This window comes from Aedes albopictus, chromosome 2, assembly GCF_035046485.1.
Source record: "Aedes albopictus strain Foshan chromosome 2, AalbF5, whole genome shotgun sequence".
NCBI classification, from domain to species: domain Eukaryota; kingdom Metazoa; phylum Arthropoda; class Insecta; order Diptera; family Culicidae; genus Aedes; species Aedes albopictus.
The window spans coordinates 495,068,772-495,079,494 of record NC_085137.1 but is presented as its reverse complement, the minus strand read 5'-3'; the positions used below and the strand labels follow the sequence as shown (position 1 = coordinate 495,079,494).

At 38.8% G+C, this 10,723-nt stretch overlaps 1 long non-coding RNA gene across 1 annotated transcript; it reads right to left on the bottom strand.

Annotated features, from left to right (window-relative positions):
* Positions 1-10,147: 10,147 nt before the first annotated feature.
* On the bottom strand, positions 10,148-10,705 carry LOC115265768 (uncharacterized). Its single transcript, XR_003896900.2, has 2 exons — positions 10,530-10,705; positions 10,148-10,453 (listed from the first exon to the last, which is right to left on the bottom strand). It is a non-coding gene; the product is annotated as an uncharacterized LOC115265768 (long non-coding RNA).
* Positions 10,706-10,723: the final 18 nt, after the last annotated feature.

Here is a 10,723-nt window from a genome sequence, read left to right as displayed (position 1 = left end):
CCCAGATCATCTTCCGTCGTCTGTCACCTTAAACGAATGAGTTCGTGGGAAGTTATCAAGCCGGCTTCATCGACAGCCGGTCGACAACGGACCAGGTCTTTACCGTACGGCAAATCCTCCAGAAATGCCATGAATACCAGGTCCCAACGCACCACCTGTTCATCGACTTCAATGCGGCATACGACAGTATCGACCGCGCAGAGCTATGGAGAATCATGGACGAAAACGGCTTTCCTGGGAAGCTGACTACACTGATTGAAGCAACGATGGACGGTGTGCAAAACTACGTAAGGGTTTCGGGTGAACTATCCAGTTCATTCGAATCTCGCCGGGGACTGCGACAAGGTGATGGACTTTCATGCCTACTCTTCAACATCGCTCTGGAAGGTTCCCGAGCAGAAGGGCATACCTTACAAATACCATGCGAAGAGCAACATGTGCTCTAATACCTAAAATTGTTATTGCACTGTTATTGTACGAAATGATATGAGTCAATTTTTTTTGTCAATTTGAATTGCCCAAAATGCTCTCAAATAACGTTTTATTAATTTTTGCTACCTGAGGGGGTGGTCGTGGGTACCGACTTTTGCCAAATCCCATTTACACTCAATCTGGTATGGTCAGGGCGTCAACAGTGTACAACCAAAATCGTCAAAAATAACGTTTTATTAAATTTTGCTTCCTGAGGAGGAGGTCGTGAAGTGAAGTGAAGTGATTTTTTTGGAAAATGTGCACCACGTGGGTGGTGGTAATAATCACATTAACCATTTTACATGGCTATTTCGATAAAAATCTTTTTTGACTTAAAAATAAAGCTCCTTAGTCGTCGACTAACCGTGACTAAGGAGGACGACAGGGCTGTATGAGACCATCACAATAACAGTTGGAGGTATTTGAGCAGAGTTTGGTATTGATGTAGTATTTGCTAGTTTAGCAGTGAAAATAACCGAAGAACAAGATTTGCTATTACATCATGAAGTCATCGAACATATAAAACATTTAATAACAAGAAATGTTATGAGTTTGTTATTCAATAACTTTGGAATAACAAATACAGCAATTGAAATTTTAGGTATGTATTTATTATTGAAATAACAAGACTTGTTATTTTCTAGGTGTTATTTATACAAAATTTTGGTATTCGTTTTTGTTATTTTGCCTCTTATTACCACCTAATGAAGGGCATATCAAGGTATGGTAGTATTTCAGGCCAAACATGTCTAAAGGTCCTATCTGCAGAAGAGAGGCTCTCTTTGGTTTCCCTCTCTTTCGGTCATATCTCAGCTGTTTATTTGTATTATGATTTTCACCTTGCATTGAACGATGGTTAAAACAATCGTCTTTTGATTTGTACTGCAAAAATTGTTGAAAAGTGTACCATTATATTGCAATAATTGAAAGAGAAAGTGAACAAAAAGAGCCTCTCAAATGCAGATAGGACCTATTGAAATGTTTGGCCTGATTTAAGATAAATTCCTTGATATGTTATTCACTTGTTATTTTCTTCTGCTCGGGTTGTCATGCGACGAGCCGGGCTCAGCAGCCGGGGAACGATCTTCACAAGATCCGGTCAATTTGTGTGCTTTGGACATTATTGCCAGAACATTTGGAACGGTGGCAGAGCTGTACACCCGCCTGAAACGCGAAGCAGCAAAGGTCGGACTAGTGGTGAATGCCTCAAAAACAAAGTCTATGCTGATAGGCGGAACCGAACAAGACCGGATCCGTCTGGGTAGAAATGTTACGATAGACGGGGATACTTTCGAGGTGGTGGAGGATTTCGTCAACCTCGGATCCTTACAACGTGAGCCGTGAAATTCGAAGGCGCATCATCAGCGGAAGTCGGCCCGACTCCAGAAGAAACTGCGGTCGAAAAAGATTCACCCACGCACCAAATGCACCATGTACAAAACGCTCATAAGACCGGTGGTCCTCTAGGGACACGAGACATGGACCATGCTCGAGGAGGACCTGCAAGCACTCGGAGTTTTCAAGCGACGCGTCTAAGGACGATCTTCGGCGGTGTGCAGGAGAACGGTGTGTGGCGGAGAAGGATGAACCAATCGCAGCACTTTACGGCGAACCCAGCATAGAGAAGGTGGCCAAAGCCGGAAGGATACGGTGGGCAGGCCATGTTGCAAGAATGCCGGACAACAACCCTGCAAAGCTGGTGTTTGCAACTGATCCGGTTGGCACAAGAAGGCATGGAGCGCAGAGAGCACTATGGGCGGACCAGGTGGAGCGTGACATGACGAGCATTGGGCGCGACCGAGGATGGAGAGTGGCAGCCACAGTGAAACGCCCTCAACGATTCACGGGAACATTAAAACATGATGGTGTGCGGGTACATGCAAATACGTACACGGCAGCAGTAGCATCTCACGAACACTTATTCATAATGTTGTTCCCTGGAATCGTTCGCGGCGCTAGTGTGCTTGAAGCTCCCAGAGTATATGGAGCAAGAGGGTAGATGTTTGTCTTGTTATTAGCCGTCTTCGCTTAAATGTGATGTTTTTTTATTCTTAATTCTTAATCACTTAACCTAATTTACAGCTCTATTGTCCACTGGGGCACTACGTGAGCAATTTCAATTGACAGCTGCACTTACATTTTGTACAGTGCCTAGATTCTATTCTACTTTATCGAACTGGTTGCCTTTCTACTGCTTCCACTTTTTCTACTTTATACCTAGTAGAATGATGAGCACAAGGATGATGATGGATGGCCGTTGTTCCTTTCCAGTCCGATTGGGGGTCCATTATGAGTAGCAGTTCGCCGATGTCCAGGTATCCGGGTCCGTGGAGCCATGGGGCTCAGAAGAGGGTCAGTGTCAGTTGCTCTCGGGGGAAAAGCAACTGACGAAAAATTGCAAGTTCCGGGACTGGGAATCAAACCCATGACCATCCGCATATGAAGCGAACGTGTGACCAACTACGCCACGGGCCCCGGCTAAAATGTGATGTTGAACAAATAAATGTATGTATGTATGTATGTATGTATGTACTCAAAAAACTGGGACAGGTAACATTTTTACTTTTCAAAAAATGTTCAACTAGCTGTAACTTTTTGAAATGTGCGGCAAATATTCTCCAATGTTTACTGTAAGTTAATCAACTAGTTGTGTATCAGTGGTCCAAATTTGGAAAAGATCCAAAACCCGTCTGAACACCATGAGCATCCATTTAGGTAACGTTACCATAACCTTCCTATTGCGTCACGTTGGGAACAGCTCGCTGACTTAGTGTACGGTTTGTGTCAAAATTGACCCTAATGCAAAAGTGGTACCAACATAAAATTTACGAAAATAGAATCTACCCAAATTGCATTTTACATTTACAAATTTACTGTACTAACTGGTTTCTTATTCCAAAGCAGTTAAAATACTGATAATATCTTCGCATAACGTTTCTACTGCAGTTCTTCTTCTTCTTCGTGCCGATTATGACAAAGTCTGCTTCTCAGCTAGTATTTTATGAGCATTTCTACAGTTATTAACTAAAGAACAACTTCTGCCAATGATCATTTTGTATGTGTATATCATCGAAGATACTCTAGTATGTCCAAGGAAGTCAAGGAAATTTACTTTACGAAAAAAGATCCTGAATCGACGGGAAATCGAACTCGTCACTCGTAACATGGTCATGCTGAACAACCACTTCCTTACTGCTGTAGCCATATGGGCCCTATCTACTGACATAGCGTTTCTACTGTAGATGTAAAATTTGCTCAGTAGCAGTGATGGAAAACAGTGAGGAATGCAGCTGAGTAGACACAAACGCAAAGCTATCCTACTCGTGAACAACAGAAGCCAGAATATATTCGCACTTCCTTCACTCGCGAGCTAACGAAGCTGGTCGCACTCGTGATTGATTCGCGAAGCAGCTCCGAACATTTTTCAATTATGTGAAAAACCGAATTTACACGGCCGACAGATTAACTTTTCATGAACAATAAAGCACAAAACACTATTAACTGATGAATAATTACTTGTTTTGCTATTAAAATCGCACTAAAATGCAATTCCCGCATCTCCACTTGTTCTTCGCGAATAAAAATTCATGAGTGTTTTTGTTTTTGTTTTGCTTCATACTCATGAAGCAAGCGGGTGCGAATAAACTCTCACGCGGCTTACTCTCGGCACCGTGAGTAAACCGTTTGTTGCTTTTACACTCGCGAGTTGATTCACGATGAGAGTGTTTCCATCTCTGCTCAGTAGGTATTTGTCAATCATAAAGTAACGACCTAACCCAGGAAATAATTTCTGCTATGGCTTGTTATAGAACATTGATTTTGCACAGTCACAGTCTCCGATTTCAACCAGCTTTGAAACGGATCATAATTTCCGGAAACGAAATCAATAGGATGAAATAAATTCATCAGCTTTCAATGCAGCCTTTTTCAGTAAGTTGTTCGTAATCCAGTAGTCAACATGAAATTCAGTCTTTTCCTCACTATGAGTTTTGTCTTGTTGGCAATTCTCCACCGTGCACACTCTGTTCCTGTTGCCGATGTAACGATCGTCCTTTTGTCACCTAAATACTTAGTATAGAATTTCGGTTGTTAATGATTTTCCTCCAATTTCAGGCTGCACCCTTACCAGAACCACAGGCACGAATCCAATCAGCATGGCGTAAGTATAAAGCTCAATCACACCTAAGTTTCCAGGCGCTTATGGAATCGACTATCAGTTAACTTATTCGTATTTAATTCTTCCACAGCGGCGGTGTCCTCATCAAACAGCGGTGGTGCGCTTGACTTCCTGCTGAAACTCCCGATCTCAGTGAAAGTAGGCACCGCCGAAATGCAACAGATATCATAATGACGAATCGGTTTGAGGTCGGGTAATGGTATCGATCAATATGCTATTTATGTTTGAGTTGAATTAGTAAATAAATGTTCAGTTTGATTCCTAACTGTGGTTATAATAACAATGTTGCAGCTTTGGAGGCTGCATGAGAAGGGGTGGGGGCGTTCTTAAGTTTGATATATTAACCCTAAAAGGGATACCTTCATGGCCTTCGTCACCTCGCTGAGTGTGTTCCATCAAAGACGAGCTCTGAAAGGCGCCTGGGGTCCAATGGACCCCAGGTATCCCTTTTAGGGTTAAACATCCACATAGACTACAGTAGAATTTTAATTTCTATTGGTTGTCTTTTCAAATTATTATAAATATTGGGTGTTCAAGTAATTTTATAGCTTTTAGCCAACCAAGCGTAATAACTATATAGATATAAAATAAGTCCAATTGCATTTATGTTTTGAAGTTGCATGGAGATGTATGGATAAATATTTCAATTTCTGCTATTGGAAATACGCTGCATGGCTTCATTGTTTACTTGCCTGAAAATCGTTCTCACCGGTGATAGTCGCGTTTGTTTGGACGAGTCAAGTAAGTCAAAACCCTAATCAAGTGATTCGTTACAGGCTGAAAGAGTTGTGACTGAGTTCATCACAACCTCACGGTTTCAAATCACCATTTCGTAAACAAAGTTTGAAATTGAACTCGGAACCAGGCACACAGTTCAAACTCGCTGACAAAACTGAGTCTAGCACAGTTGGTTACCAATATCAGCAGCAGCTAGTATCGTATCAGCGAAGCAGAAAAAATGAAGTGTAATATTTTCCTAACCGTTTTCATCGTTTTGCTAGCAGCATTGCAGAGCCATGGTGCAGCATTTTTTGTGCGTTCAGCTGAACCCAGGGCCGAAGGGGGATGTTTTTGGGTGGAACAAACCTTCCTATGTCCGCCTAGTGGTCGTTAGTCCTTATGAATGTCGAACAAACTTTTCGTCGAAGCAGAATCATACAATGTATAAATAAAACGAAAAATAAAAAATCGTAACATCTATCTATATATATAAAAATGAGTTTGAAGTCCCTTTGAGGCAAAAAAACTCACGAGCGGATGAACCGATCAGCATAACTCTTGCATGGCTCGATTCGTATTCATGGTAACTGTGTTTATACGTAGAAAAAGTTGCGAAAATCAACTAAAAAAGTAAGAAAATTAAAAAAGTAGTGATTTTTTATGAACTCTGAAAAAAATCAGGACGATCGAAATCAAACCAATCTAGAATGCGGTGCTTTAATGAGCCCAAAAGCTGTCAAACCACCACCAGATTGGCAAGACAGAGTTTGCCGGGACAGCTAGTATATTATATTTATACTACAACTCTAAGATACCCTGGACGATTGCCCGACATCGCCTTGACCTGTGGCCACCTCCCGGGTAGAGGTGAATGGCAAACCAAAAACAAAATAATAACAAATTGTATTGTCATAACTTATTTTGTCATTCATGAGTTCTTCATGAAGAGCTTGAAACAACATGTCAATAGCATAATATGATATCATATCAAAATATGCCATTCACTTGTCATTTATCAAATTTGGGAGAATAACTACTGAATGTTTTATTTTGCTATCATAACAAATTTTGCAATTGGTGAGATATTGTTGACCTCTTACGACTTTGATGAATCATCGCAGTTTTGGCACTTATTAAGAACAACATAAAGACAAAGTTTGAATTTTGGTTATTCTAATGGTTACTTTTGATATTTATTTTTTGTGACAGGCGAATAACTAATTTTGATATTGTTCTGTTTTCAATAACTCAATAATGGTATATTTTGCAATTCTCAACCTTAAATTTTTTGTTCTTGGTTTGCCATTGTAATGTCAAAATGTGACATTCTTTAGTTATTTCATAGAACAATGTCAGTTATTATTTTTGCCCTTTTGTCACTTATTTCAAACAAACCAATGGCAAATTTTACCATTCAGTAATTCTTTTTGAATGGTAAAACTTGCAATTGTTTTGTTATTCTTTTCTGCCCGGGCTGTGGCCACCTGTGTCAACTTCTTATATTTCGTTGTTGAGGCTACGACGCCATGAGTCTCTGGGCCTTCCTCTGCTGCGATGTCCTGCTGGGTTTCAATCTAATGCTTGCTTGCAGATTTTGTTCTTGGCCCTGCGTAGAGTGTGGCCGACACACCTCCATTTCCGCGCCCGAACTTCTGTCGCTATCAGCTTTTGATGACATCTACGATAGAGCTCCACGTTGGAGATCCAATTGTGAGGCCACCATGTACGAATTATATACCGCAGACATCTATTGATAAGCCGTTGAGTGTTCACCACTGACCACTGAACTCGCAAAAGCAGGTCTTGCCTTCTTGATCCTTGCACCTATGCCGAAATTGGTGCTGCCATGTAATGCAGAATAATTTCAACAAGTATTTTTCCAATGATACCTCAAGGTATCCCCCTGGAATATATTCCAGTCCATGCATTTCTTTGAAAATTTCCCCAGTAATTCCACCAGGGTTACATTCAGAAGTTCCTCCAGTAATTTTTCTTAGATTTCCTTTATGATTTTCACAAGGAATTTCTCAAAAGATTCTTCTTGGAAACAGATCACGAATTATTTCAAGCATTGTTCCAGAGACTGCTTAAAATAATGCTATTCCAACAGACGTTTTTTTCACATTTTCATGCAGCATTTCATCCAGCGATTTCCACAGGAGATAAAAAAAATTCTTCTGAAATTATTGTAGAACATTTCTTAGGAAAATCAGAACTTTTTTTTAAGATTTTTTTTTAGAATCTCTTGTTGGAATTTTTTTAGAGATATCCACAAATAGTCCTTATTATAATTTACCAGAGATAACTTCAGTATATCTCCCAGAAATACCTTTTAAGATTAACTCAGACCTTTCTTCTAATTCTTCAAGAATATCTGAGTATCCTGAGATTCTCTCAGGAACTTCTTCCAGAAATTACTCAAGGATTTATTGTTTGGCATATTTTCAGATTTTCTTTCAACAAATTGTTATAGGAATACCTGCTGAAGGTTCCCACTTCTTTCAGGTATATATTCAGCGAATCTTACAAAGAACTCTATTCCTTCAAAAATTTCTTCAGTGATTTCCAATAATTTCTTCGGGATCTCCTTCCAAAATGCTTTTGGGCATCACTTCAGACATTGCTTTTGGAGTTTTTGTCTACAAATCCGTCCAAAAATTGTAATAGTAATTTCTTCTAATAATTTCTCCAGAAGTATCCGCAGGAGTTTTTCCAAGGATTTCATCAGCAAATCCTCCAGAGATCCATTTAGGGTTTATTCGAAGAATTCTTCCATTACATTTGTCTTTAATTTCTACAGGAAATCCTACTGAATGCTTTTTTAGAATCCTTCTGGAATTCCTCTTTGGTTTCCTTTGGATTTACCTTAAGGATGTCTTTTTAAAACCTCGTTAGGATTTTTTTTTTCTAAAAATTCGCCGTAAATTCCTTCCCAAATTTTATAAAAAATGTGAAATTGCTTCCTAATTTTTCTACAAGTTTTTCATGGCGATCTTTAAGGAATTCTTCCAAAGGCATCTCAAAGCATCGTTCAGAAAATTTTCAAGAAGACCCTCTAGGAATCTCCAGAGGTATATCTAGGAGTTTTTCCAGGGTTTTCTTAAAAAAATACTGAGGGGTTATTTCAAGAAAACCTTCAGAAATTTTAGTGCAATTTCTACTAGAACTCTTCAGAGTAATCTAAGAAAAAATCGTAAGAGATATTTGTGACAGAATCACAGGAGAAATTTCAAAATGAACGCTTGTTAGAATCGCTGATCGATGTTTGAAGGAATTCTAAGAAGAATCTATAAACAAATTCATGGAAGAACTATTGCAGGTATTTCCTGCTGTAATTCCCAAATCCTTAAAAACAAAAATAGTCTCTGAAGTTATTTTTACAAGAATTCCTGAAAAAACTTTAGTAGGAATCCGTGAATAAATATTTGAAAGAATCCCTGAAGCAGTTTCTGAAGAAGTTTCTAATTGAATTGTATAAGAAATCTCTGGAGGCGTTTTTGGAAGAATTCCTGTAGGAACGAATGTATAAATTCCAGGATAAATACCTGAAGAAACTCCTAAGGGAACTTTTCGTGGAATTCATTGAAGAATTCACTGAATTATTATAAAATATCCTAATCTCTAATACATTTGCTGCAGATTTTTATGAGAATACTCATGGAGTGGGCGTATTTTCGAAGAAATCTCTTTTGGAATATTTTCAGAAACACCTAGAAAAAAATCTAGAAAGATTCCTGGACAAACCTTTGTAAAATTTTTTGTATTAAATTTTTGAATAAATTCCTCAAAAGTTTCGTTAAAAAAATCTTGACGAATTTCTGGGGGAATTCAAGGCGAAACTTATGGAGGAATCTATGCATCAGTTTCTGCAGGTATCTCTGGAGAAATTTCTGCTGAGATTACTAAAAATGCATAATATTAAATCTCTGGAGGAATATCCACATGATTTTTGGACGAATCGCTGAAGAAATTCCTGGAGGCTTTTCTGCGGGAACTTCTAATAGAATCCCTAGATGAATTCCTGAAACTATCTCCGAAAGATTTCTGGCGAAAAAAGTTTACGAACGAACCACAAAAAGATGTTTTGTAAGAATCTTTTAAGGAATTCCAGGGGAAATTCATGTACGAAATGTTTCGAAGAAATCCTTTAAGGAATTTCATGAGAAATCCCGGAAGAATTCAAAATCCCAGGAGTATTTTATTTAGTTGGAGGAATATATGAAGGAATTTTTGGGTTAAGGACAAATTCTTATATCCAGAAGGATGGAAAACAAATCCCAAATTTTTGTAACTTTTCTTCTGTTTTCGAGGGCACTGAAAAAAATCGAAATTATCTTAGAGGGGATCATCTTTTACTTGAAAATGATTATTATTTATTTTGGAGGGAAAGTACAAAATTTGAATGAATTTAGGAAGGAATCTCTAAAAGAAAAACAAGTGAAAACAATGAAAAAATCTCGGGATGAATCGATGAAGGGATCCATGGAGGCAGCACGGAAAAAAATCCTCAAACAATTCTCGGGAAAAACCCATAGAGATTCCTGGTGTAAGTTCTGATGCAATCCTGGAAATAAATCATTAAAGTATCCCGGGAGGAACCCCGGTAGAAATTCCTAAATAAATCGAGGTTGAAATCAATGAACGAATCCAGAAAGTATCGGTATAGTACCCGACGGTTCGCCTCTGTTTCTAGTCTTCTTCCTCAAGACTGCAGCACCACCCAATTTTTTTATGGAATGACTGATATAAAATTAAAAAAAATGAAAAATACAAAACTGGTTATATTGTATACATATATTGTTCGGCAGACATCCGTTTTGTTTGTAAAACATCTTCTGTACCATCTTACTTCTAAAAGATTAAAGAAACTATTTGTGTTGTAATTTATTCAACGTTTTACTTTAGTGAAAGAGCCATCTTGATAGTGCATGATTGTTGCAACCTAGATGGGTCATCCCAATAGAGTTGTCAAAGTGTAAAGCTGTCCCGAATTCGCTGCCTTGTCTCTGAAGTATCACTTTTTAGAGCAACCCATCCAGAAACAACCTATGTTGTTGGTACCCTGCTCCGGATGGTCTGGCACAGCTAGAACGACACAAAATTTTAGTTAATTCAGTTTGATTTTAAGTAAACTGAATAAACGACAATGGTTAACACTTACGAGCACGTTTGACGAGCACCTTCATCAATTCTTTTCGCTTCTTACGCTCCGGTGGTGTGCCCTCAACTTGACAGTGGAGAACCATCAGTATGAGGAAAGTGAGACACAGAATGATGTTGAACTTCATAACGTTTTAACTCTTCGGGATGATAGATCTCACTGAACTGAATTCAGCCGAACATGAGTTGAAATCA